At 42.8% G+C, this 24,484-nt stretch overlaps 1 protein-coding gene across 5 annotated transcripts in view; it reads left to right on the plus strand.

The window, feature by feature from the left end:
• Positions 1-1,144: 1,144 nt before the first annotated feature.
• Positions 1,145-24,484, plus strand: part of LOC106581359 (phosphatidylinositol 4,5-bisphosphate 3-kinase catalytic subunit beta isoform) — a 96,117-nt gene continuing 72,777 nt past the window's right edge. Inside the window, exons 1-2 of one of the 5 annotated variants that reach the window (XM_045703940.1) lie at positions 1,145-1,681; positions 4,090-4,303. The gene's annotated coding sequence lies outside the window, so the exon portion shown is untranslated. Of the gene's footprint in view, positions 1,682-1,703; positions 1,964-4,089; positions 4,304-7,692; positions 7,924-13,763; positions 14,155-24,484 lie in introns of those variants that run through there. The other 4 variants (XM_014163366.2, XM_014163367.2, XM_014163369.2 and 1 more) reach the window with 4 other exon arrangements.

Here is a 24,484-nt window from a genome sequence, read left to right on the forward strand (position 1 = left end):
TAATGTTATAGTCACAATCAGTGTTATAGGTCAGATGAGTTTAGTAATGTTATCATCACCCACACATTACATCCCATACCCCATAGAGTGCACTGGTTTTGGTCATCTCTGGCACACTATTGGTCAGTTCTGAGACAGCCAGTCCATCGCCTCCTCCCTGGTTAACCAGAAGTTTCCTAAACTCAGTACGGAGAAAAAAAAATGTATGAAATGTATGCATTCACTACTGTAAGTCGCCCTGGATAAGAGAGTCTGCTAAATGACTAAAATGTAAATGTCATGGGGTGTGTTCAGTATGACGGTGTGCAACGTTGAAAATCAACGAAAAGGATACTGAACGACCAGTTGAAAAGCGTTGTGATGTTGGTGGCCTAGAGGGCGATTACTGTGTGGTGTTTGGTGAGTTTTGCTATTTCAAATGGTCACACCCATATTAAATCAGGCGATACCTCGAAGCAAACGTACCTCAAAGGCTGTTGAAGAACGGTGCATACTTTTTTGGGGAAACGTGTCGTTCAGTACAAACGGTCACACAACGTAGCAAACGTTAAATCAAACTGAACTCACCACTGTTCTCCGTCAATAATGACGTAAGAACATGTCCTCATTTATATAAACAGGTCACCAGGAGGCGACACAGCTCTTTCATTTATGGTTACATTTCTCCCTGCAGCAACAGTGGATTGCTGTATCGGACCAAATACATACTTTTTTCTGCCTTTTGTCACTGTGCTTTTAAAAATGTGATAGATCAGAGACATTGCCACCACTTGACAAAGGGTCAACTTTCTGCGCTTTCAATTGATGAGGCAACTGACTTGGGTTGCATGGTGCAGGCACTATAAAATGATTACTAACTAATAAATACCTCTGGTTTATCCTTACTCTCTATGAGACGGTTTTGGTCAAAACCACGATTAATAATGAAGCCTAGTTGAATGTGAACCATTAGCCTAGGGGGTTGGTTATGCATTCACAGTAGGCTAAGCTATAGATGAATGCACTGCCTTTACTGTTATTGACATACAAAATAAGGCATAGTGTACCTATTCGTTTTTAACACAGCCTCACAACCAGGCAGGCACTGAGTGGCAGAGAAAACCAAGTATAATGACAGCCTCAAGTCAACTCGCGACCCCCTCACCAAAAGAATGCACCGGGTATAATCGACGCGCCTTCGGCGACGTTGGAATGAATGTTTCAACTGGCAAATTCCACTCGCGTTTCTTTTCTTTCGTCTCAATTAGTTGGAGAGGTTTCAGAACTGTGTGTTTCCGGGTGAAATCTCGGCCCCGAAGTTTCATGCCGGAGATATGAAGATAGGGGAAGCAAAGCCGGCTGAGCACTAGGCGACTGCAAGAACAGTGTAGGCTACGCAGGGAGGGGGAGAGACGGAACGGGAGGGATAGAAGAAAAAAACCAACAGCACCCGAACTGTGCGTGGTTCACCTTCTGAAAAACAGGAAGCCAACGCCGATCAGCCCACCTGGCCGCATTGTCCTGCAGGGAGAAGACAGCGGTTTCCCACTGCTCATCTTGTCACGCATACGCTTATTTTAAAGCCTATATAAATATATCGTTATTGTGGATTCATATCGAGAGAAAAAATACTTTTAACTATACCTATTTCCTCACTAGGACGGTCGATATTATCCTATTCCCAACAGGAGTGTAACTCAAGGTAAGTCCCTGGCACACTTCCGTCGCTATCTCGAATTAGTAGGCTAATCTACATGGAGTCAGTGAGCACGTCGACCGAGGTGGACTTGAAGTGCTACGTTGTATCTACACCCAGATGGTTGTTTGAATTTGTCGGCTACATTTCCACTTTTTGTAGTGTTTTGAAAAGATTCGTATCTTCATTTTGTCAAACAATAGACACTTTTTCGAAACGAGTTTCATGGTTGGTTTCCTCTCGGAGCACCCAAGGATCCATTCTGCCTTATCCCTAGGGTTATCATCCGTAAGTATCGTCCACACCTAGGATCATGTGAACTACAAACCCTACGAGTTATGTAGACTATGCCAAATATCCTCGGATTGTAGTCGTTTTTAAATATGGGCCTTTGAAAGCAGCGACATGATTTGGTCTTACAATTATTATGCAATGTATTTAAGATGCAGTTGGGTGTCGTTTTTATCATTTTATTTGGTGACTTGCCATTAATTAAAACTCGGGCTTGACGCACTCGTTTACCCCTCTGCACCCGGTGTATCCTACTCCTGGTGTATTCCGCTGCTGTTCCCTCATTTTTATCTCAGCCTATACAAAACCACGGGTTGACTCTGGGCTACGGATGACACGATGGGGACATGTTTAGGCTACTCTTGGTACCATTGCTATTCTTTGCTGTTGGTTATGTCAGGATTCATTTTGTATGTACTCTATGCCAAACTGAAGGGGATGTTACAGGAACATTGACAGAGTGGTAAAATAGGGCACGTCACATCGACGTTTGCCCCGCTGTAGTTTATATTTAAACTCAAACGTGACGTTTTTATGTGTAGAACCGGGATGTTTTTGGAGAGGACGGGTAGAATTAAGCGGTTAACCGGCAGATAGTGCGTTTCAGGAAAATTAATGAATAGCGTAGTGTAGTAGCACACTGTTTGTCATTTTCGCCAGGCCTATTTGCCCCACTTTGTCAGTTTTTAGGCCTGCCTACACTTGGATAGGCTAACTCTGAGCACACTTGGTGACAAACATATGCCTAGGACAATGATTCCAAGGGGGCTATGTCCTTGAGCTATAGTTATTGCCTAGCCAATGTGATGGCACACCTTACCTGTCCTTAGATATATTAGTGAATTAACACAATTTTAGATGTAGTTTCAATTATATTTCATACATGCTCAAACTTGCATTAGAATTCTATCTCTGATTCTCTCAAAGCTGCAATATAACTTTTGGGGCGAAGACCAAACTCACATAGAATTGTAAGTTATAGATCTGTCATTCTCGTTGAAAGTAAGTCTAAGAAGTGGTACATTTGTTATGTGCACTATGCTTCCCGGTCTGAACTGTAATTTCTGCATCTTTTACTTTCTTTTGGTTTTGTACAGCTGAAAATACAATATTTTTGGTTATGGAAAATATATTTCAGAGGTTTAGATGGTACAATGATTCTCTACATTATACTTGCTTGTTTTGTCAAATAAAGTGCAATTAGGCAAACTATTTGAATTTTAGTAACCAGGAAATGGCGGAGCGATTTCTGCATAGTGCATCTTTAAGCAAGTCGGGTCTAATTATTTGGCAGCATATTCTATAGTGGTTAAAGTGGATGCAAACAGTGTGTGACTTACGCTAGATGACCAAGAGTATGTGGACTCCAGTTCATTGAACATCTCATTCCAAAATCATGGGAATTAGAATGCTGACTTTGCTTCCAGAGGCAGTTTGGAACTTGGTAGTGAGTGTTGCAACCGAGGACAGTCGATTTTTATGCGTGCAACGCACTTAAGCACTCTCCGGTCCCAGTCAGTGAGCTTGTGTGGCCTACCACTTTGCGGTTGAGCTGTTGTTGCTCCTAGAAGTTTCCACTTCACAATAACAGCACTTACAGTTGACCGGGGCAGTTCCAGCAGGGCAGAAATTTGACAAACCTACTTGTTGGAAAGGTGGCATCCTATGACGGTGCCACGTTGAAAGTCCCTGAGCTCTTCAGTAAGACCATTCTTCTGCCAATGTTTGTCTATGGAGATTGCATGGCGGTGTGCACCATTTTATACATGTCAGCAATGGGTGTGGCTGAAATAGCTGAATCCTCTAGTTTGAAGGGGTGTCCACATGCTTTTGTATATATAGTGTATCTTCACTGTATGACTGAGATGTGTACATTTTGTGGTCCACACACCCTTCTGGGGTTTCGCTCCCACAAGAGGGTCGACTCTTTTCTCTCTATTCAAGATAAGACAATGGAAATTACATTTGTTAGAACTGACATGTCTCTCTGTTTCTCTCTCTTTACCATCTCAGACATGTCTCTCTGTTTCTCTCTTTATCATCTCACTTCAACACACACACACAATCCCCATTCCTCTATGATTGTCTAAATTATAATTTGATTCAGACGTGTGTGTTTGCAGCAGCCTGGTGAGACCAAAGCATCAAGTCAGTAAGCTTCCCAGCGGGATGAGACGAGGGAGGCATGATGTCAGGGGACCGTCAGAGACACAAACAGGAGTGTGCGTCTACTACAGTATCTGTGGCTATGAGAGCAGCCCCCCGGAGCACTAACACACGGGGTCTGGCGGAGAGGTGGTGGCGACTGGAGCCATGAATGGAGCAATTCTCAGTCATGTGAGAGAGGGCTCTGTGCTTCTGAGGGGACAATTTGTTTGCATAAACACTTAATACACACATTTGACTTACTTACGATACAGTACGCAAACACGCACTCATTGACCTCAACACACTTCCACCACATGAATTCCTAAATGGCAATCCTGCATGGTTTATCTATTGCCCGCTCACACAGACCGTTATAGTAGCCATTTGGCGCGAACACACACACTATATTAAGACTGTGCCCAGATGGTGGCCATGACTGCGGAACTAATTATCGTTCAGAGCATTAATGCACTTCCTGCAAAGAAAGGTCAGAACTGAACTGTCTGTCTGACTGATGGCAGTAGACTATTGTAAATGTGTGTTAGTGTTTTTGTGTGCAGCCTCATGATTACACTGTATTCAATAGTGCAGAAAGCGAGGGTGATTAGCCAACGTATCATGATTAAATTGACATTTGGATCACTGATTACACACAGATAATTATAAGTATTCGCCAGTTACTGTAGCTGCTCATTTACATGAACGTGTACTGATCAAATTAACTTGTATTTAGTTCTCTCTTGAAGGATAATGTTATTTTGAGTTGGTGTGATAGCCCTGTGGGAAACAGAGGAGATATTTTTAATCAGGCTGCGGGCCAGGCTGCCCAGTGTTGGGTGGGGCTGTTCTCAAGCCCCCTCTGAGGTAGTGGGGGGGACTGATAACACTGCTGACATCAGTCTTCAGTCAACTTAACAATGCAGCCCTTTAGACAACCTGCTATTTACTCCACAACCAGGCCTCTCCTAAAAGTTATTATAAAATGACCTGGTCCCTTGGTGAAAAGTGATAGCTAAAAGGACTGGTTCCTACTGTTCCTACCCCTTTAAATTAGCCAGTCGTACTGGGTGTGTCTCTCTCATCTGGACCCAATCCTCCAATCCAGTGGGGTCGTGATTGACATCCCATCCTCCATCTCAATGACACCTGCTGGTGTGCTGCAATCTACCCCCTCTCATCCTTCTCCCCCTCTTCTTTCCTTCTCTCTATTCATTACAATAGATTTACTGTACTGAAACACCCTCCATCAGGGACATATACTCCCCACCTGCCTGTTTATACAATACCGTTGAGGTCATGTGTGTTTGTACAGTAGTCAGTGTTCTTGTTGAATTAATGAATGAATGAATGAATGAGACACCTGTATCTTCTAATATTGCTGCCACCCACCCACCATCCTCAACTGTCCTCTTGCTCCCTAACTGGTTCTCTGACACACACACACACACACGCAAACACACACTTCCTGCTGTCACAGTCAAATGTAATCATCCCTCACAGCCGTTGATGGCTTGTGTAACATCCTCTCTGAAATCTGAAGGGAAGCCAGGAGTGTGTGTTGTGTGGAGCAGCTGTGCTCGTGTGTGTTTAGGGGGGGGGGGTGTCATGCCCCATCAAACAGTCGTATCCCCTGAGCCAAATACCTTCTGTGGCTTAATATGCATAAGCATGCCCTCAGACGAGGTCACATTACATACCGAGAGATACACTAGGTAGATTTATAGTAGGTATACAGTAAATAGATTTACAGTAGATAGACTTCATATAATAATGAGCATATACAGGACATGCAGACACATTGGAAGTGTGACATGACCAGTGACTGAACCAGAGAGAATAGCAGCCTGATGGAATTCTCCACTTTCTTGCTTCACAAGCCAAGACCTGCAAAGGAATTCAGAGAGGGAGATGGGAGGAGGAGCGAGGAACATAGGGTGAAAGAAAGGGGCTGAGCAGTACAGCTACAGTATGCAGGAGTACAGAAGGGGATATATTGAAACGAAAGGAAGATGATTTTACAGTATTAGTTTGTTGTAAAGGAGAGAGGAAATAAGAGTTGAAAAGGTTGAGCGATAGATGGAATGAAAGACAAAGTAGTTGCAGAAAGGTATAGAAAGAATAGATCTAGTTTTGAATGGAGGTTTGCTTGGTATAGAACAGGCCTGATCAAAGGTCCGGCCGTATGCGGCCCGCGGAATCATGCTCAGATCATAAAGAATTTGCGATAGGTTTTGAAAAACTTTACTATTTGTTATTGAAATTAAAAGCCCAATGAATACTCGCTTTTGTGTAATGATTTAACTCCCACCGCTTGTGGGACATTTTATTTGAAGGCACGTGTAAATAACAACTGCACGAGGACAGACAGTGACTGACAGTCTGACACACACGTCACAGCTACAAATTGTAGCTAGCTAGAAATTGCGCAAAAATTAGTTTTTCAAAGAAAAGGAAAGTAGGCAATGAATGTAGGGTGATCCAGCAAGAGTGGGCATTGAAATATTTCTTTGAGGTATCAGGGAAAGCTGTGTGCAAAGAGAGCATCGCTGTCTTGAAAGACTACAACTTGTTCCGACACTTCCAGATGAAGCATGCAGAGAAATATAGGAATATGTCTTCTGAGCAGAGGGCAAGTGCACCGAAAGAGTTTCTCAGTTGCAAAAACAGCAAGGACTTTTTACAAAACGGCATTTATAAAATGACGGAATTGCGAGAGCTAGCTATGTATTGTCCCACAAAATTGCTAAACATAGCAAGCCATTCGCTAAGGGTGAATTTATTAAAGAATGTTTAATTGACTCTGCAGCAATTCTTTGCCCCGACAAGAAAGCTGTTTGAAAATGTTTCCCTGTCAAGACGATCAGTAACACGGTGTGTTGAGGACATCGCAGAGAATATGGATCAACAGTTGAAAGACAAGGTAAAGGATTTCACCTATTTCTCCTTGGCCCTGGATGAGAGCAGTGATGCACGTGACACGGCGCAGTTGTTGATATTCCTACGAGGCATAACCCCAGACTTTGAAATTACAGAGGAGCTTGGTTCAGTGCAGTCAATGAAGAGCTAAACCACAGGGAAAGATTTATTGGAGGTTAATAATTGTGACAAAGCTGGGACTGAGTTTTGAAGAGTTATCCAGTGTGACCACTGATGGGTGCCCAAACTTGACAAGAAAAAACATTGGCCTTTTGAAAAGGATACAAGATCAAGTAGCTGAGCTGAACCCAGATCAGATATTTTTTTTCTCCTGCATTGCATTATTCATCAGGAGGTGCTCTGTAAATGTGTTCTGAAAATGAGCCATGTTGTGGATACAGTCACTAAAGTGGTAAACTTCATAAGAGCTAAATCTTTAAACCACAGGCACTTTGTCTCACTGTTGGAAGAGACAGAGCTGGGTCATGCAGATCTCCCCTACCACACAAATGTGAGATGGCTGAGTTTGGGGAAGGTGCTTAAATGGGTGTGGGACCTGAAGTCAGAGAGAGCTGAGTTTTTGCAAATGAAAGGAAAATATGTGGATTTCCCTCAACTGCAAGATAAAGAATGGTTGGCTGATTTTTATTTTTATTTTTTTGCCTTCACCGTGGACATCATGGCCCTCATGAATGAACTGAATTCCAAACTACAAGGGAAGGGCCTTTTTGCACATCAGATGTACAGCCTTGTCATAACCTTCAAGGGAAAATGACTCCTCCTGACCCGCCAAGTAGAAGCCAACAATCTCACCCACCTTCCGACACTACTAGTGTGTTCCCTGTCAGATGACCAGCGGGAGAAGTATACATCACTGCTGCGTGCTTTGAGCGGTGAGTTTTCTCCTCGTTTTGAGGATTTCAAAGTGTTGGAAAATGACATGCTGTTGGTTTCCTCTTCTTTCACCTTCAATGTGGATAACGCTCTCACTGACCTGCGAGTTGAGCTTATCAATCTTCAGTCTGATGCAGTGATTGTTTTGAATCGTTCTCCAATGTCACTGACGAGGTTCTATGCATCACTCAATGAGCAAAACTTTCCAAAGATCAGGAGTCATGCTCAGAGTCATGCTCATGCCCTACATTACTCATCTCTCCCTACATTACTCATCTCTTATGTATATACTGTATGCTATACCATCTACTGCATCTTGCCATCTGATGTAATTAAATGTATCACTAGCCACTTTAAACAATGCCACTTTATATAATGTTTTCATACCCTGCATTACTCATCTCATATGTGTATATACTGTACTCTATACCATCTACTGCATGTTGCCTATGCTGTTTGGCCATCACTCATTTATATATTTTTATGTACATATTCGTATTCATTCCTTTACACTTGTGTGTGTGTGTATAAGGTAGTTGTTGTGAAATTGTTAGGTTATATTACTTGTTAGATATTACTGCATGGTCGGAACTAGAAGCACAAGCATTTTGCTACACTTGCATTAACACCTGCTAACCATGTGTATGTGAAAAATAAATTTGATTTGAGATGTTTGTACTGTTAGGTTGACCCAATATATGTGAAGACATTTTCAGTGATGAAATATAACAAGTCAAGACATAAATCATCTCTTACTGACTCTCAGCAATCCTGCGCATAGCGACGTCAGAAACTATACCTGACTTCACTGTTCTAGTCAATGCCCATCAGAGACTTCTCTCCTCACACTGATTGAGTAGTTTAAATGTAATGTTGAGCTCTCCCTCTTCCTTGTGTTTTTGTGCGTACCCGTTAACAAGAGTTCTGTCCGTGGTGCTGAATGCACAGTGTACTTTTCCCTCCGTGTAGTTCGTTGCATGTTTAGTAATGAAAATACCTACCAAAAGGAGAACATGGATGTGGTTTATTTCTGTGTATGTTAAAAAAGTAAAATAAGTAGCATATCTGGATATGATTTGAAGATCCAGTTGAAGTCGGAAGTTTACATATACCTTAGCCAAATACATTTAAACTCAGTTTCACATTTCCTGACGTTTAGTCCTAGTAAAAATTCCCTGTCTTAGGTCAGTTAGGATCACTACTTTATTTTAAGAATGTGAAATGTCAGAATAATAGTGGAGTGACTTATTTCAGCTTTTAAGTCTCATCACATTCCCAGTGGCTCAGAAGTTTACATACACTCAATTAGTATTTGGTAGCATTGCCTTTAAATTGTTTAACTTGGTTCAAACATTTCGGGTAGCCTTCCACAAGCCGTTCCACAATAAGTTGGGTGAATTTTGGTCCATTCCTCCTGACAGAGCTGGTGTAACTGAGTCAGGATTGTAGGCTTCCTTGCTCGCACACGCTTTTTCAGTTCTGCCCACAAATTTTCTATAGGATTGAGGTCGGGGCTTTCTGATGGCCACTCCAATACCTTGACTTTGTTGTCCTTATGCCATTTTGCCACAACTTTGGAAGTGTGCTTGGGGTCATTGTCCATTTGGAAGACCCATTTGCAACCAAGCTTTAACATCCTGACTGATGTCTTGAGAAGTTGCTTCAATATGTCCACCTAATTTTCCTTCCTCAAGATGCCATCTATTTTGTGAAGTGCACCAGTCCCTCCTGCAGCAAAGCACCCCCACAACATGATGCTGCCACCCCCGTGCGTCACGGTTGGGATGGTGTTCTTTGGCTTGCAAGCCTCCCCATTTTTCCTCCAAACATAATGATGATCATTATGGCCAAACAGATCTATTTTTGTTTCATCAGACCAGAGGACATTTCTCCAAAAAGTACGATCTTTGTCCCCATGTGCAGTTGCAAACCGTAGTCTGGCTTTTTTATGGCGGTTTTGGAGCTGTGGAGCTTCCTTGCTGAGCGGCCTTTTAGGTTATGTCCAGATAGGACTCGTTTTACTGTGGATATAGATACTTTTGTACCCGTTTCCTCCAGCATCTTCACAAGGTCCTTTGCTGTTGTTCTGGGATTGATTGGCACTTTTCGCACCAAAGTACGTTCATCTCCTTCCTGAGCGGTATGACGGCTGTGTGGTCCCATGGTGTTTATACTTGCATACTATTGTTTGTACAGATAAACATGGTACCTTCAGGCATTTGGAAATTGCTCCCAAGGATGAACCAGACTGGTGGAGGTCTACAATGTTTTTTTTCTGAGGTCTTGGCTGATTTCTTTTGATTTACCCATGATGTCAAGCAAAGAGGCAATGAGTTTGAAGGTAGGCCTTGAAATACATCCACAGGTACACGTCCAATTGACTCAAATGATGTCAATTAGCCTATCAGAAGCTTCGAAAGCCATGACATAATTTTCTGGAATTTCCCAAGCTGTTTAAAGGCACAGTCAACTTAGTGAATGTAAACTTCTGACCCACTGGAATTGTGATACAGTGAAATTATCTGTCTGTAAACAATTGTTGGAAAAATGTATTGTGTCATGCACAAAGTAGATGTCCTAACCGACTTGCCAAAAGTATAGTTTGTTAACAAGAAATTTGTGGAGTGGTTGAAAAGAGTTTATGACTCCAACTAAGTCTATGGAAACTTCCGACTTCAACTGTATATCTGTCATCAGTCATAAACATGATGTATAATCCTGTAATATGATTCTGGCCCACAATGGCAAAAATATATTCCAATGTTGCCCTCCATGGGAAATAATTGCCCTGGCCTAGTATAGAATGAGGGTTGGAGTGAGGTTTGCTTGGTATAGAATGAGGGTTGGATAGATATAGAGAAGTGAGACAAGTAGCGGTAGAAATTAAGAGTTTTGATAGAGAAATAAGAGTGGAGAGAGAGACTTTGCCTGACTACCCAAACTCCTTGTTCTGGCCAAAACGCTACGACGCCTAAGGAGGTTAGTTTCTTCACCGCAATGTGTCTGGATCTAAGTGATGACAATTTCTATTCTGGATCTAAGCCTGACAATATCTAGACTGCAAACAATTTCTAGAACCAAACCATTCTGATTGGTTCCAGAAACAGATGGGTTGGGCCAGAGCCAGATCCCACTTGTGTAAAGTGACGTTTTGAAAATGTGTTTTTGGCTTTGATTCTCTGATTGGTTAGAGATGATCCAATCGCTGATGACTTTGTTTTGTACAACACCCCTCGTTTTGAGGTCTCCACAACGATAGCAGTCTCGGCCTGAATTATGTAGCGAACATAGAGCAGCAGAACAATTCAGTTAGTCGTCAGGCAAGGGTAGACTGAGATGGAGAAAGAGGGATGTGTTGTCCTAACCTGGAGGTTTAGACTCTTCTCTCTGTAACTTGAGGGAGTGACTACCCTCCTAACCATGGCAACACTACCTTAATAAGGCTGGGCACTGCTACAGTTACGCACACAACACACACAGATGCTGTTCTACATAGGTATGTACTGTCATATGTGACCCAAATAGGTGCAGTGAAATAGCGATGCAACAATATGACATTTTTGGCTGATATCCGATATTTTCCTTTGCAAAAAACACGATACCGATTTTATAAATGTTTTTTAGCAGCCTTTTAAGCATTCTAGTACAGTTAAATAGTTAACACACAGACACAGCGGTCTAAGGCACTGCATCTCAGTGCAAGAGGCGTCACTACAGTCCCTGGTTCGAATCCAGGCTGTATCACATCCGGCCCTGAATGGGAGTCCCATAGGGCGGCACACAATTGGCCCAGCGTCATCCGGGCCGTCATTGTAAATAAGAATTTGTGCTTAACTGACTTGTTTTTATTATGGATCCCCATTAGCTGCTGTCAAAGCAGCAGCTACTCTTCCTGGGGTCCAGCCAAATTAAGGCAGTTTATACCATTTTAAAAACATTACAATACATTCACAGATTTCACAACACTGTGTGCCCTCAGACCCCTACTCCACCGCTACTACATATCTATCTGTGCCAATGTTTTTTGCTTCACAGTCCCGCTGTTCCAATTATTATTTTTTTTAATCTGTTTTTTAAATCAAATTTTACTGCTTGTGTCAGTTACTAGATGTGGAATGGAGTTCCATGTAGTCATGGCTCTATGTAGCACTGTGTGCCTCCCATATTCTATTCTGGACTTGGGGACTGTGGGACTGTGAAGAGACCTCTTGTGGCATGTCTTGTGGGGTATGCATGGGTGTCTGAGCTGCGTGCCAGTAGTTTAGACAGACAGCTCGGTGCATTCAACATGTCAATACCTCTCATAAATAAAGAAATCCATCTCTCCTCCACTTTCAGCCAGGAGAGATTGACATGCATATTTATTAATATTAGCTCTCTGTGTACTTTTAAGGGCCAGCCGTGCTGCCCTGTTCTGAGCCAATTGCAAATTTCCTAAGTCCTTTTTTGTGGCACCTGAGCACATGACTGAACAGTAGTCAAGGTGCGACAAAACTAGGGCCTGTAGGACCTGCCTTGTTGATATTGCTGTTAAAAAGACAGAGCATCACTTTATTATAGACAGACTTCTCCCCATCTTAGCTACTACTGCATCAATATGTTTTGACCATGACCGTTTACAATCTAGGGTTACTCCAAGCAGTTTAATCATCTCAACTTGCTCAATTTCCACATTATTTATTACAAGATTTAGTTGAGGTTTAGGGTTTAGTGAATGTTTTTGTTTCAAATACAATGCTTTTAGTTTTAGAAATATTTAGGGCTAATTTTAAAAAGCAAGGGGCCTAAACGGCTACCCTGGGGAATTCCTGATTCTATTTGAGAGGCTTCCATTAAAGAACACCCTCTGTGTTCTGTTAGACAAGTCACACTTTATCCACATTATAGCAGGGGGTGTAAATCCATAAGGCATACGTTTTTCCAGCAGCAGACTATGATCGATAATGTCAAAAGCTGCACTGAAGTCTAACAAGACAGCCCCCACAATCATTTTATCATCAATTTCTTTCCAGAAGTTGGTAACAGGCTGATTGGTTGGGTATTTGAGCCAGTAAAGAAGGCTTTACTATTCTTGGGTAGCGCTATGACTTTAGTTTCCCTCCAGGCCTGAGGGCACACGCTCTCTAGTAGGCTTAAATTGAAGATGTGGCAAATAGGAGTGGCAATATCCTCTGCTATTATCCTCAGTAATTTGCCATCCAGATTGTCAAACCCCGGTGGCTTGTCATTGTTGATAGACGACAATCATTTTTTTCACCTCTTCCACACTGACTTTATGGAATTCAATGTACAATTCTTGTCTTTCATAATTTGGTCCGATATATCAGGGGCGGCAGGGTAGCCTAGTGGTTAGAGCTTTGGACTAGTAACCGGAAGGTTGCAAGTTCGAATCCCCGAGCTGACAAGGTACAAATCTGAACAAGCTGTTAACCAATTGTTCCTAGGCCGTCATTGAAAATAAGAATTTGTTCTTAACTGACTTGCCTAGTTAAATAAATCGATAAAAAACTGTTAGTTAAAGATAAAATAAAATAAATACTTGGATGTGTAGTGTCAGTGTTTGTTGCTGGCATGTCATCCCTAAGTTTGCTTATTTTGTGGCGAAATCCTGCACGGAGCCTTCACTTTAAAAGCTCATCAGCAGTAAGGAAGGAGGAGATAGACAGCTCTTTCAGCTCTCTGGGAGGGAGCTCTTGGTTGGCGCTACAGTTTGTGTGTGCTATGCTGCAGAAGTCTTGTTTATTTTCAGCGTGTGTAGTTTGTTTAACTCAATCATCGGTGTGACCGCTCTAGGTCGTGGTTGTTATCGTTTGGGACCGCACCGGATATGGATCGCGTGGATTAGTAGCAACATTGTTGCGAAGCTTTGACAACAAACCAACAAACCATCAGACGGTCACAGTACAACTGCAAGCCACAGCTAAGCCACAGCTAAGATCTCTCTTGTTCTCTTTCTCTTCCCTCTATCGTTCCAGTGCTTGACCCTGCAGCAGACTTTCTATTTTTCAGATGCACTTTCCGTTCATGTTCATTAGAGCTGTAATATTATTGCCCTGCCAGAAGTATTTGGGTTGACATTTTAGTTAAAAGAGAGGTTGCTTGCAAGTTGTGTATTGTTATTTGAACTGTATTGAGGTGGTGTGTACTAATGACATGTGGCCGAGAAGATTGTGGACATTTTAAGGCCTTTGTTTTGTCTATGAACACCATCAGCACTCCTCCACTGGAAGGTAATACAAATTTATTGCAAATCCTCTGTTGATGACTGGGTTCTTTCTTGTAAATTGTTTCTAAGAAGTTGTCGTTCAATTGCTCTGCCATTTATTATTGTATGAGGTATTATTGGCGGGGTTACCCATGCGCTGTGACATGGGTTTTATATGGTGTGTCTTCTCTTTTCTATCCTCTGGCAAACAGGCTACGCTCTAGGCAGTCTCTTCTGCTGATGTGTGTGGGTCTGGTAGTGGTACTTTCTCTGTTCTACTCTTTTCCTTTCGGCATGGTTAATACCTGCCTGGCGGTGAACAAAATCTTTATCTTTACCCCCCTCTAATAAATACCGCTACAATCTTGCCAATGAAAAAGTAATTATTTTGCTATATCAGTGGGCTTTGATGAATGAGCCATCTGATTGAATGAAGGAGCCGAATTGGCTTTTTTTCCCAAAATGTAATTTAAGGTGCCCCAAAGCTTTTTACTGTCATTCTTTGTTACATAGTGTAGTTTATTTTTGGTTAGTCACATTAGTTCTTAATTTGCAGTACGTTTGCCAATCAGTTGGGCTGCCAGACCTATTTTCCATACCTTTGCCTCATCCCTCTCAACCATACCATTTTTCAGTGCCTCATCAATCCAAGGGGATTTAACAGTTTTTACAGTCATTTTCTTAATGGGTCCGTGCTTATTAGTAACTGGAATAAGTAGTTTCATAAATGCATCAAGTGCAGTGTCTGGTTGCTCCTCATTGCACACCACAGACCAGCAAATATTCTTTACATCATCAACATATGAATCACTACAAAACTTCTTGTATGACCTCTTATACACTATATTACGCCCAGCCTTTGGAACTTTGGTTTTCCTAGATATGGCTACTATATTGTGATCACTACATCCTATGGATTTGGATACTGCTTTAAAGCAAATATCTGCAGCCTTAGTAAAGATGTGATCAATACATGTTGATGTTTTTATTCCTGTGCTGTTTGTAACTACCCTGGTAGGCTGACTGATAACCTGATCCAGGTTGCAGGCACTGGTTACAGTTTGAAGTTTTTTCCTGAGTGGGCAGCTTGATGATAGCCAGTCAATATTTAAATCACCCAGAAAATCTACTTCTCTGTTGATATCACACACATTGTCAAGCATTTCACACACATTATCCAGATACTGACTGTTAGCACTTGGTGGTCGATCAGCTTCCCATAAGAATGGGCTTTAGGTGAGGCAGATGAACCTGTAGCCATATTACTTCAACAGTATTTAACATTAGATCGTCTCTAAGCTTTACAGGAATGTAGTTCTGAATATAGACCGCAACACTGCCTCCGTTGGTATTTGTCTTTTCGGTAGATGTTATAACCATTGCTACCACTGTATCATCAAAGGTATTATCTAAGTGAGTCAGAATATGAATGTAATCTGTTACAAGCAAGTTATTGACTTCATGGACCTTGTTAATATGGGCTATTTGTAGCACTTTTCTGGGTTGCTTGATTGTTTTGAATGCTTTACTGGGAAGCTTATCAGAGGTCGACTTACTCATGTTATTTACATTGGAGCTGATAGTACAGGGTGAGCTGCATGAAGTGGTCTTCCTACTATTGCACACTGCCTCAGTGCTAACAGTGTAACTATGGTTCATAGGCTCATGATTACTGCTTACAATAGCTGTAGGATAAACATATGTATTTGGTGCAATTAGGGGTACGTAAATGACTTACTTTGTGTTTGCCCATGCACCTAAGATCATGTACATTTGATGCAGCATTATGACGACTCATTCTCACAATGGTAGGGATTAACTGAGCTGGTCTTGGATCATTTACCAGTCATTGTTTCAATGCGGCCTTGAGATGCGTAGACCGAGTCCAGGAGCCAAGATGATTTGGATGTACTCCGTCATTCCTGTAGAGTATCTTCTGTTTCCAGAAGGTGTCAAAGTTATCAATAAAAGTGACTCCAGCAGAGTACAGTAGTCTTTTAGTCAGATGTGTAATGCCAGCAGTCTGCTGAATCTTTCACACCCGCGGCCCAACGATGGTACTGGACCTGAAATTATTGGCAGTTTTTTTGGAGTCTTTTTTTAATGCTCAAATTAGTTATTTTAAAATAAATGTTCAAATGTTCCGAGTTAGCCCTCCTGATGTCGTTTGAACCCACATGGACTACCACAGTGTCAGCTCCCGGCATCTGTGGTAGAACTGTCGGAAGCAGCCTCGTTATGTCCTGTACTTGTGCTCCTGGGTAGCACAGAGTTTTTGCCTCGGGGACCAAGATGTTTCTCACTGTAGAGCTGCCAATGATGACAGGTGGTGATGTTTTATGGGCAGGTCTCTCAGATCTGAACCCGAGGTAGAAGCCACCGGAGAGGGACACAGAACCGAGGACGAAGACGCAGGTACCTCCGGATCCGATCCAGATTGGGAAGCCACCAAGGACGAAGGGGCCGGGAACCTCTGGATCCAGGGCGGCAAAGCTATTTCTGGTCTGTGTCAGTTCCGGGCTCAACATCTCCATGGAGGCCCCCGTTGCTAGAGGACGCCTTCTTCGACTTCCACGGCAAGTGACGTACCTCCATTGCTGGTTGGTTGGGTCGAGAACAGCTCCGTTCTCCAAAGAAGGGGGAGACCCCTTCGGGGATGGAACCCTGCCTAGCACTGGCGAGTCGGCTGTGGAGAGCCGACACGGTGGCTAAAATTCCACCAGACCAGAGCGGTGTCTGGCTACTTGGGTAAAAGAAAAAGTAGGTGGCCATGGGTTCCCCAGTTGCTTATTTAGGTTTACTACTTGCTTGCTAAGAGTATCTACTTCGCTCCTGTAGTCCTCCGCAAGAAAGCTGTTGCTACATTGAAAGTCAGCGCGGTCCACATTGTCCCGGAACAAAGCAAAGTAAGCACAACTCCTGCAACACTGGAAACGTTCAATAGTGGCCTCCATTTGAGACCGCCGAGCCAGCTAGGCTAGCTGGGCTTTCGCGTCTCTCCCCCTATACGGAATCTGTCAGGATCCCGGGACAGATGGCAGCGCTCACAGCAGTTTAGCCCAACAGAGCCGCAGGATTCTAAATAAAAGTATATAAAACCACTGTCAGCTTTTAAACCGAGGTGTTTAGTTCAGGTTTCGGCATTCGACAACAAACATACGTCGCGCTCTGATGACGTAGTGATTGACATGCGTGTGTGCGTCTATGGATCTGCTTGCCTAGTTAAAACCTCTTACATCTAGACGTTCCGCTAGCGGAACACCACTCCAATATCCAATGATAGGCGTGGCGCGAAATACAAACTCCTCGAAAATCCGAAAACTTCAATTTTTCAAACATATGACTATTTTACACCATTTTAAAGACAAGACTCTCCTTTATCTAACCACACTGTCCGATTTCAAAAAGGCTTTACAACGAAAGCAAAACATTAGATTATGTCAGGAGAGTACCCAGCCAGAAATAATCAGACACCCATTCCATTACCGTACTTCGAAGCATGTCAAACGCTGTTTAAAATGAATTTTGATGCGATTTTTCTCGTAAAATAGCGATAATATTCCGACCGGGAGTCGTTGTTTTCGTTCAAAGACAGAAAATGTAAAATGGCCTCTTCACGTGCACGCCCGTCTCATTGTTCTCAGATCGACCACTATCCAAATGCGCTACTGTTTTTCAGCCAGAGACTGCAGAGTCATCATTCAACGTTCTGGCGCCTTCTGAGAGCCTATGGGAGTCTTAGAAAGTGTCACGTTACAGCAGAGATCCTCTGTTTTGGATAGAGATGACAAAGAAGGCCAAGAAATGGTCAGACAGGGTACTTCCTGTACAGAATCTTCTGAGGTTTTGGCCTGCCATTTGAGTTCTGTTAACCTCTCTAAGGTGGGGGCAGTATTTGCACGGCCGGATAAAAAACGTACCCGATTTAATCTGGTTATTACTACTGCCCAGAAACTAGAATATGCATATAATTATTGGCTTTGGATAGAAAACACCCTAAAGTTTCTAAAACTGTTTGAATGGTGTCTGTGAGTATAACAGAACTCATATGGCAGGCAAAAACCTGAGAAGATTCCTTACAGGAAGTGGCCTCTGACCATTTCTTGGGCTTCTACACTCTCTTTATTGAAAACTGAGGATCTCTGCTGTAACGTGACACTTCCTACGGCTCCCATAGGCTCTCATCATTCAGCGGTTTGCCGCCTTCTGTCTTTGCAGGCCCTGGCTGAAAAACAGTAGCGCATTTGGATAGTGGTCGATCAGAGAACCATGAGACTGAGGCACGTGCACGAGGCGACACCATGTTTTTATTTTTTCGTCTTTGAACTAAAACAGGGTTTCCCGGTCGGAATATTATCGCTTTTTTACGAGAAAAATCGCATAAATTGATTTTAAACAGCGGTTGACATGCTTCGAAGTACGGTAATGGAATATTTAGATTTTTTTGGGTCACGAAACGCGTCGGGCGCGTCACCCTTCGTCACCCTTCGGATAGTGTCTTGAACGCACGAACAAAACAGAGGATATTTGAACATAACTGTGGATTATTTTGAACCACACCAACATTTGTTATTGAAGTAGAAGTCCTGGGAGTGCATTCTGACGAAGAACAGCAAAGGTAATAACATTTTTCTAATAGTAAATCGGAGTTTGGTGAGGGCCAAACTTGGTGGGTGTCAAATTAGCTAGCCTTGATGGCTGGGCTATCTACTCAGAATATTGCAAAATGTGCTTTTGCCGAAAGGAGTTCTGTATCTATAATTCTTAAAATAATTTGTTTTTTTGTGAACGTTTATCGTGAGTAATTTAGTAAATTCACCGGAAGTTTGCGGTGGGTATGCTAGTTCTGATCGTCCCACCTACGCAACAGCCAGTGTAATCCCGTGGCGCGATATTCAAATACCTTAGAAATGCTATTACTTCAATTTCTCAAACATATGACTATTTTACACCATTTTAAAGACAAGACTCTCGTTAATCTAACCACACTGTCCGATTTCAAAAAGTCTTTACAACGAAAGCAAAACATTAGATTATGTCAGCAGAGTACCCAGCCAGAAATAATCAGACACCCATTTTTCAAGCTAGCATATAATGTCACATAAACCCAGAAGACAGCTAAATGCAGCACTAACCTTTGATCTTCATCAGATGACAATCCTAGGACATTATGTTATACAATACATGCATGTTTTGTTCAATCAAGTTCATATTTATATCAAAAACCAGCTTTTTACATTAGCATGTGACGTTCAGAACTAGCATACTTCCAGTGAATTTACTAAATTACTCACGATAAACGTTCACAAAAAAACATAATTATTTTAAGAATTATAGATACAGAACTCCTGTATGCACTCGCTATGTCCGATTTTAAAATAGCTTTTTGGTGAAAGCACATGAGTAGATAGCCCGGCATCACAGGGCTAGCTATTTAGACACCCACCAAGTTTAGCCCTCACCAAAGTCAGATTTACTATAAGAAAAATGTTATTACCTTTGCTGTTCTTCGTCAGAATGCACTCCCAGGACTTCTACTTCAATAACAAATGTTGGTTTGGTTCAAAATAATCCATAGTTATGTTCAAATATCCTCTGTTTTGTTCGTGCGTTCAAGACACTATCCGAAGTGTAAAGAAGGGTGACGCGCCCGACGCGTTTCGTGACAAAAAAAATTCTAAATATTCCATTACCGTACTTAGAAGCATGTCAACCGCTGTTTAAAATCAATTTTTATGGCATTTTTCTCGTAAAAAAGCGATAATATTCCGACCGAGAAACCGTGTTTACGTTCAAAAAGAGAGAAAATAAAAACATGAGGTCGCCTCGTGCACGCGCCTCAGTCTCATTGTCCTCTGATAGACCACTTACCAAAGGCGCTAATGTTTTTCAGCCAGGGGCTGCCTCGACATCATTCAGCTTTTTCCCGGGTTCTGGGAGCCTATGGGAGCCGTAGGAAGTGTCACGTTACAGCAAAGATCCTAAGTTTTCAATAAAAAGAGTCAAGAAGCCCAAGGAATGGTCAGAGAGGGCACTTCCTGTACAGAATCTTCTCAGGTTTTTGCCTGCCATATGAGTTCTGTTATACTCACAGACACCATTCAAACAGTTTTAGAAACTTTAGGGTGTTTTCTATCCAAAGCCAATAATTATATGCATATTCTAGTTTCTGGGCAGTAGTAATAACCAGATTAAATCGGGTACGTTTTTTTTATCCGGCCGTGCAAATACTGCCCCCTACCCTCAACAGGTTACTATTTGGTACAGAAACCTTTGTTTGCAATTACAGAGATCATACGTTTCCTGTAGTTCTTGACCAGGTTTGCACACACTGCAGCGGGGATTTTGGCCCACTCCTCCATACAGACCTTCAGGTTTCGGGGCTGTCGCTGGGCAATTCGGACTTTCAGCTCCCTCCAAAGATTTTCTATTGGGTTCAGGTCTGGAGACTGGCTAGGCCACTCCAGGACCTTGAGATGCTTCTTACGGAGCCACTCCTTAGTTGCCCTGGCTATGTGTTTTGGGTCGTTGTCATGCTGGAAGACCCAGCCACGACCCATCTTCAATGCTCTTACTGAGGGAAGGAGGTTGTTGGCCAAGATCTCGCGATACATGGCCCCATCCATCCTCCCCTCAATACGGTGCAGTCGTCCTGTCCCCTTTGCAGAAAACATCCCCAAAGAATGATATTTCCCCCTCCATGCTTCACGGTTGGGATGGTGTTCTTGGGGTTGTACTCATCCTTCTTCTTCCTCCAAACACGGCGAGTGGAGTTTAGACCAAAAAGCTATATTTTTGTCTCATCAGACCACACGACCTTCTCCCATTCCTCCTCTGGATCATCCAGATGGTCATTGGCAAACTTCAGACGGGCCTGGACATGCGCTGGCTTGAGCAGGGGGACCTTGCGTGTGCTGCAGGATTTTAATCCATGACGGCGTAGTGTGTTACTAATGGTTTTCTTTGAGACTGTGGTCCCAGCTCTCGTCAGGTCATTGACCAGGTCCTGCCGTGTAGTTCTGGGCTGATCCCTCACCTTCCTCATGATCATTGATGGCCCACGACGTGAGATCTTGCATGGAGCCCCAGACCGAGGATGATTGACCATCATCTTGAACTTCTTCCATTTTCTAATAAATGCACCAACAGTTGTTGCCTTCTCACCAAGCTGCTTGCCTATTGTCCTGTAGCCCATCCCAGCCTTGTGCATGTCTACAATTTTATCCCTGATGTCCTTACACAGCTCTCTGGTCTTGGCCATTGTGGAGAGGTTGGAGTCTGTTTGATTGAGTGTGTGGACAGGTGTCTTTTATACAGGTAACAAGTTCAAACAGGTGCAGTTAATACAGGTAATGAGTGGAGAACAGGAGGGCTTCTTAAAGAAAAACTAACAGGTCTGTGAGAGCCGGAATTCTTACTGGTTGGTAGGTGATCAAATACTTATGTCATGCAATAAAATGCAAATTAATTACTTAAAAATCATACAATGTGATTTCCTGGATTTTTGTTTTAGATTCCGTCTCTCACAGTTGAAGTGTACCTATGATAAAAATTACAGACCTCTACATGCTTTGTAAGTAGGAAACACTGCCGATTTTGCAGGTTATCAATACTTGTTCTCCCCACTGTATATACAGTCAGGGACACAGTCAATTGATGACAATGGAATGTTTTCATGAAAACCACATGGATCTCAACGTTATATTAAGTAAGGTGAAGAAACCCCATGACCTCTCCCCTTCCCTGCTGTGAGATAGTCAGTCAGACCCTCATTTACATAAGACGGACCCACCCAGCCTGGACACTTTTGGGTCAGTCTCGGCTGTTTGGGTTCTCTCTCGCTGCATTTCCTCTCCCTTTTCTGCCTGTTGTTTATCATCTGACCTCTGGCTGCTCTTAGCCAAATACTGTACATCACTCCTACAGGTTAGGGGGGTGTGTGTGTGACACCTGCACAAAAATGTGCAGGTGTGGATTGTAATGTAGACATAAACATCCAGTATATTGTGGGAGTATTTGCGCCTGGTGAGCAGACATCATGGAAATGTTCTCTTACTATTTGTCTGCTACTCCTCCATCTCACCCTCGTGTGTGTGTGTGTGTGTGTGGTGTGTGTGTGTGTGTGTGTACCATACCCTTGGCTGGGGCAGACCTTTGTTCAGGCAGGCAGAAGGTAACTGATTTACAGCATCCAGGGGAGCTATGACAACTATATCAGACACACACACACAGCCCCCTCCCATCTGGGGTCAGTCATACAATGGTCCCTAAAATTAGATGGAGAGAAGAACGGAGAAAGTTCACAAGCTGTCTCACACACTCCGGGACACACACACACTGACACTCCTCTCACACAACATCATCGTCACAGTTCTCTTAGATAATTAAAATGTATGGACCTTAAGTGGGTGATTGTGTACTGTGTGTGTTATTCTGAGTACATCTGTAATACATGAGTGGCAGGGTTCATAGGTGTCCTAGTGTGGCTGTGTTGTTTGGTGTTCATAGGTGTCCAAGTGTGGCTGTGTTGTGACGTTCATAGGTGTCCTAGTGTGGCTGTGTTGTTTGGTGTTCATAGGTGTCCTAGTGTGGCTGTGTTGTGATGTTCATAGGTGTCCTAGTGTGGCTGTGTTGTGATGTTCATAGGTGTCCTAGTGTGGCTGTGTTTGGTGTTCATAGGTGTCCTAGTGTGGCTGTGTTGTGATGTTCATAGGTGTCCTAGTGTGGCTGTGTTGTGATGTTCATAGGTGTCCTAGTGTGGCAGTGTTGTTTGGTGTTCATAGGTGTCCTAGTGTGGCTGTGTTGTTTGGTGTTCATAGGTTTCCTAGTGTGGCTGTGTTGTGACGTTCATAGGTTTCCTAGTGTGGCTGTGTATTGTGTTTGTGATGGACAGAGGTATTTTGTTTACTTCCAGGCAGTGATGTCACATGGTCTTCTGTAATGACCCCTTGAGGACCTGTGTGTGTTTGGTGAGAGCGTGTGTGTGTGTGTGTGTGTGTGTGTGTGTGTGTGTGTGTGTGTGTGAGCGCTCTTGATTAGTGTGACTGAAGGAGCCTTTGAGTCATTGCTGAGAGGATGCGAAGGGTACAACTACTGAGAGGATGCGACGGGTACAACTACTGAGAGGATGCGAAGGTTATAACTACTGAGAGGATGCGAAGGGTACAACTACTGAGAGGATGCGACGGGTACAACTACTGAGAGGATGCGAAGGGTACAACTACTGAGAGGATGCGACGGGTACAACTACTGAGAGGATGCGACGGGTACAACTACTGAGAGGATGCGACGGGTACAACTACTGAGAGGATGCGAAGGGTACAACTACTGAGAGTGGTCCCTGGCTGGTGGGTCTTCAGATCTAGTTGAGAGAGATGGTGTCTGTCTTCATGTCATGTAGTCAGTGTTCTTCAGACTAGGTGAAGAGGGCTGTTACGTACAGGGCCTATAGAAAGTCTACACCCCTTGGAATTTTAATGTAGCAAAATGGGAATAAAAGTTCATCTAAATAGGGAATCGATTAGTTTTTTTCTTCCAGATCTACACAACCTACTCCACATTTTCAAGTTGAAAAAGTTATACATTTCCTAATTAAGAAAAACTCAACTTGAATATCATAATTGGATAAAGGCATCCGCATGCTTCCCAGCCGACGCAATTCGTGCATATATTATGACGACATTTTGCAATGTTTTGTTTTTGGACTTCGGCAAGAGTTTATTTATTTTAATTTATTTATTTTCCTTTTTTCGGCACTTCGGGCGCACAAGATTTTTCTCGAGGCAAGCTGAAGTCGGTAACCCCCTCATCAGCGATTGGTCAACAGTAGGGCTTCTTCAATGAAGTGCCGGTTGTCATTCAACGAGAGATGACTTGTCTTCATGCAACATTTTTTACTTGAGAAATACTGCACCAAACATCTGAGTCAGATGCAAAATTGAGCAACGAAGATCTCCTCTTTATTTATTTTTTATGTTACCTTTATTTAACTAGGCAAGTCAGTTAAGAACAAATTCTTATTTACAATGATGGACTAGGAACAGTGGATTAACTTCCTTATTCAGGGGAAGAACGACAGATTTGTACCTTGTCAGCTCGGGGATTCGAACTTGCAACCTTTCGGTTACCAGCCCAACGCTCTAACCACTAGACTACCCTGCCGCCCCCTCTGCAAAAACATCAAAATGAATGACAGATTTCTTGAGTTATCTTAAATTAATTCAGATATTTTTGAGGAAGTGCATGCATGCGTGTGAAGGCTTTCTGTCTGCGTAACCATCTACGCTCAGCACAGATGCAGCACCCAGACCTGCGTCATCCACCATTGCATCCACCATTGCATTTTTTCGGCTAGC

The sequence above is a fragment of the Salmo salar genome, chromosome ssa20 (genome assembly GCF_905237065.1).
Source record: "Salmo salar chromosome ssa20, Ssal_v3.1, whole genome shotgun sequence".
Classification (NCBI taxonomy): Eukaryota; Metazoa; Chordata; class Actinopteri; order Salmoniformes; family Salmonidae; genus Salmo; species Salmo salar.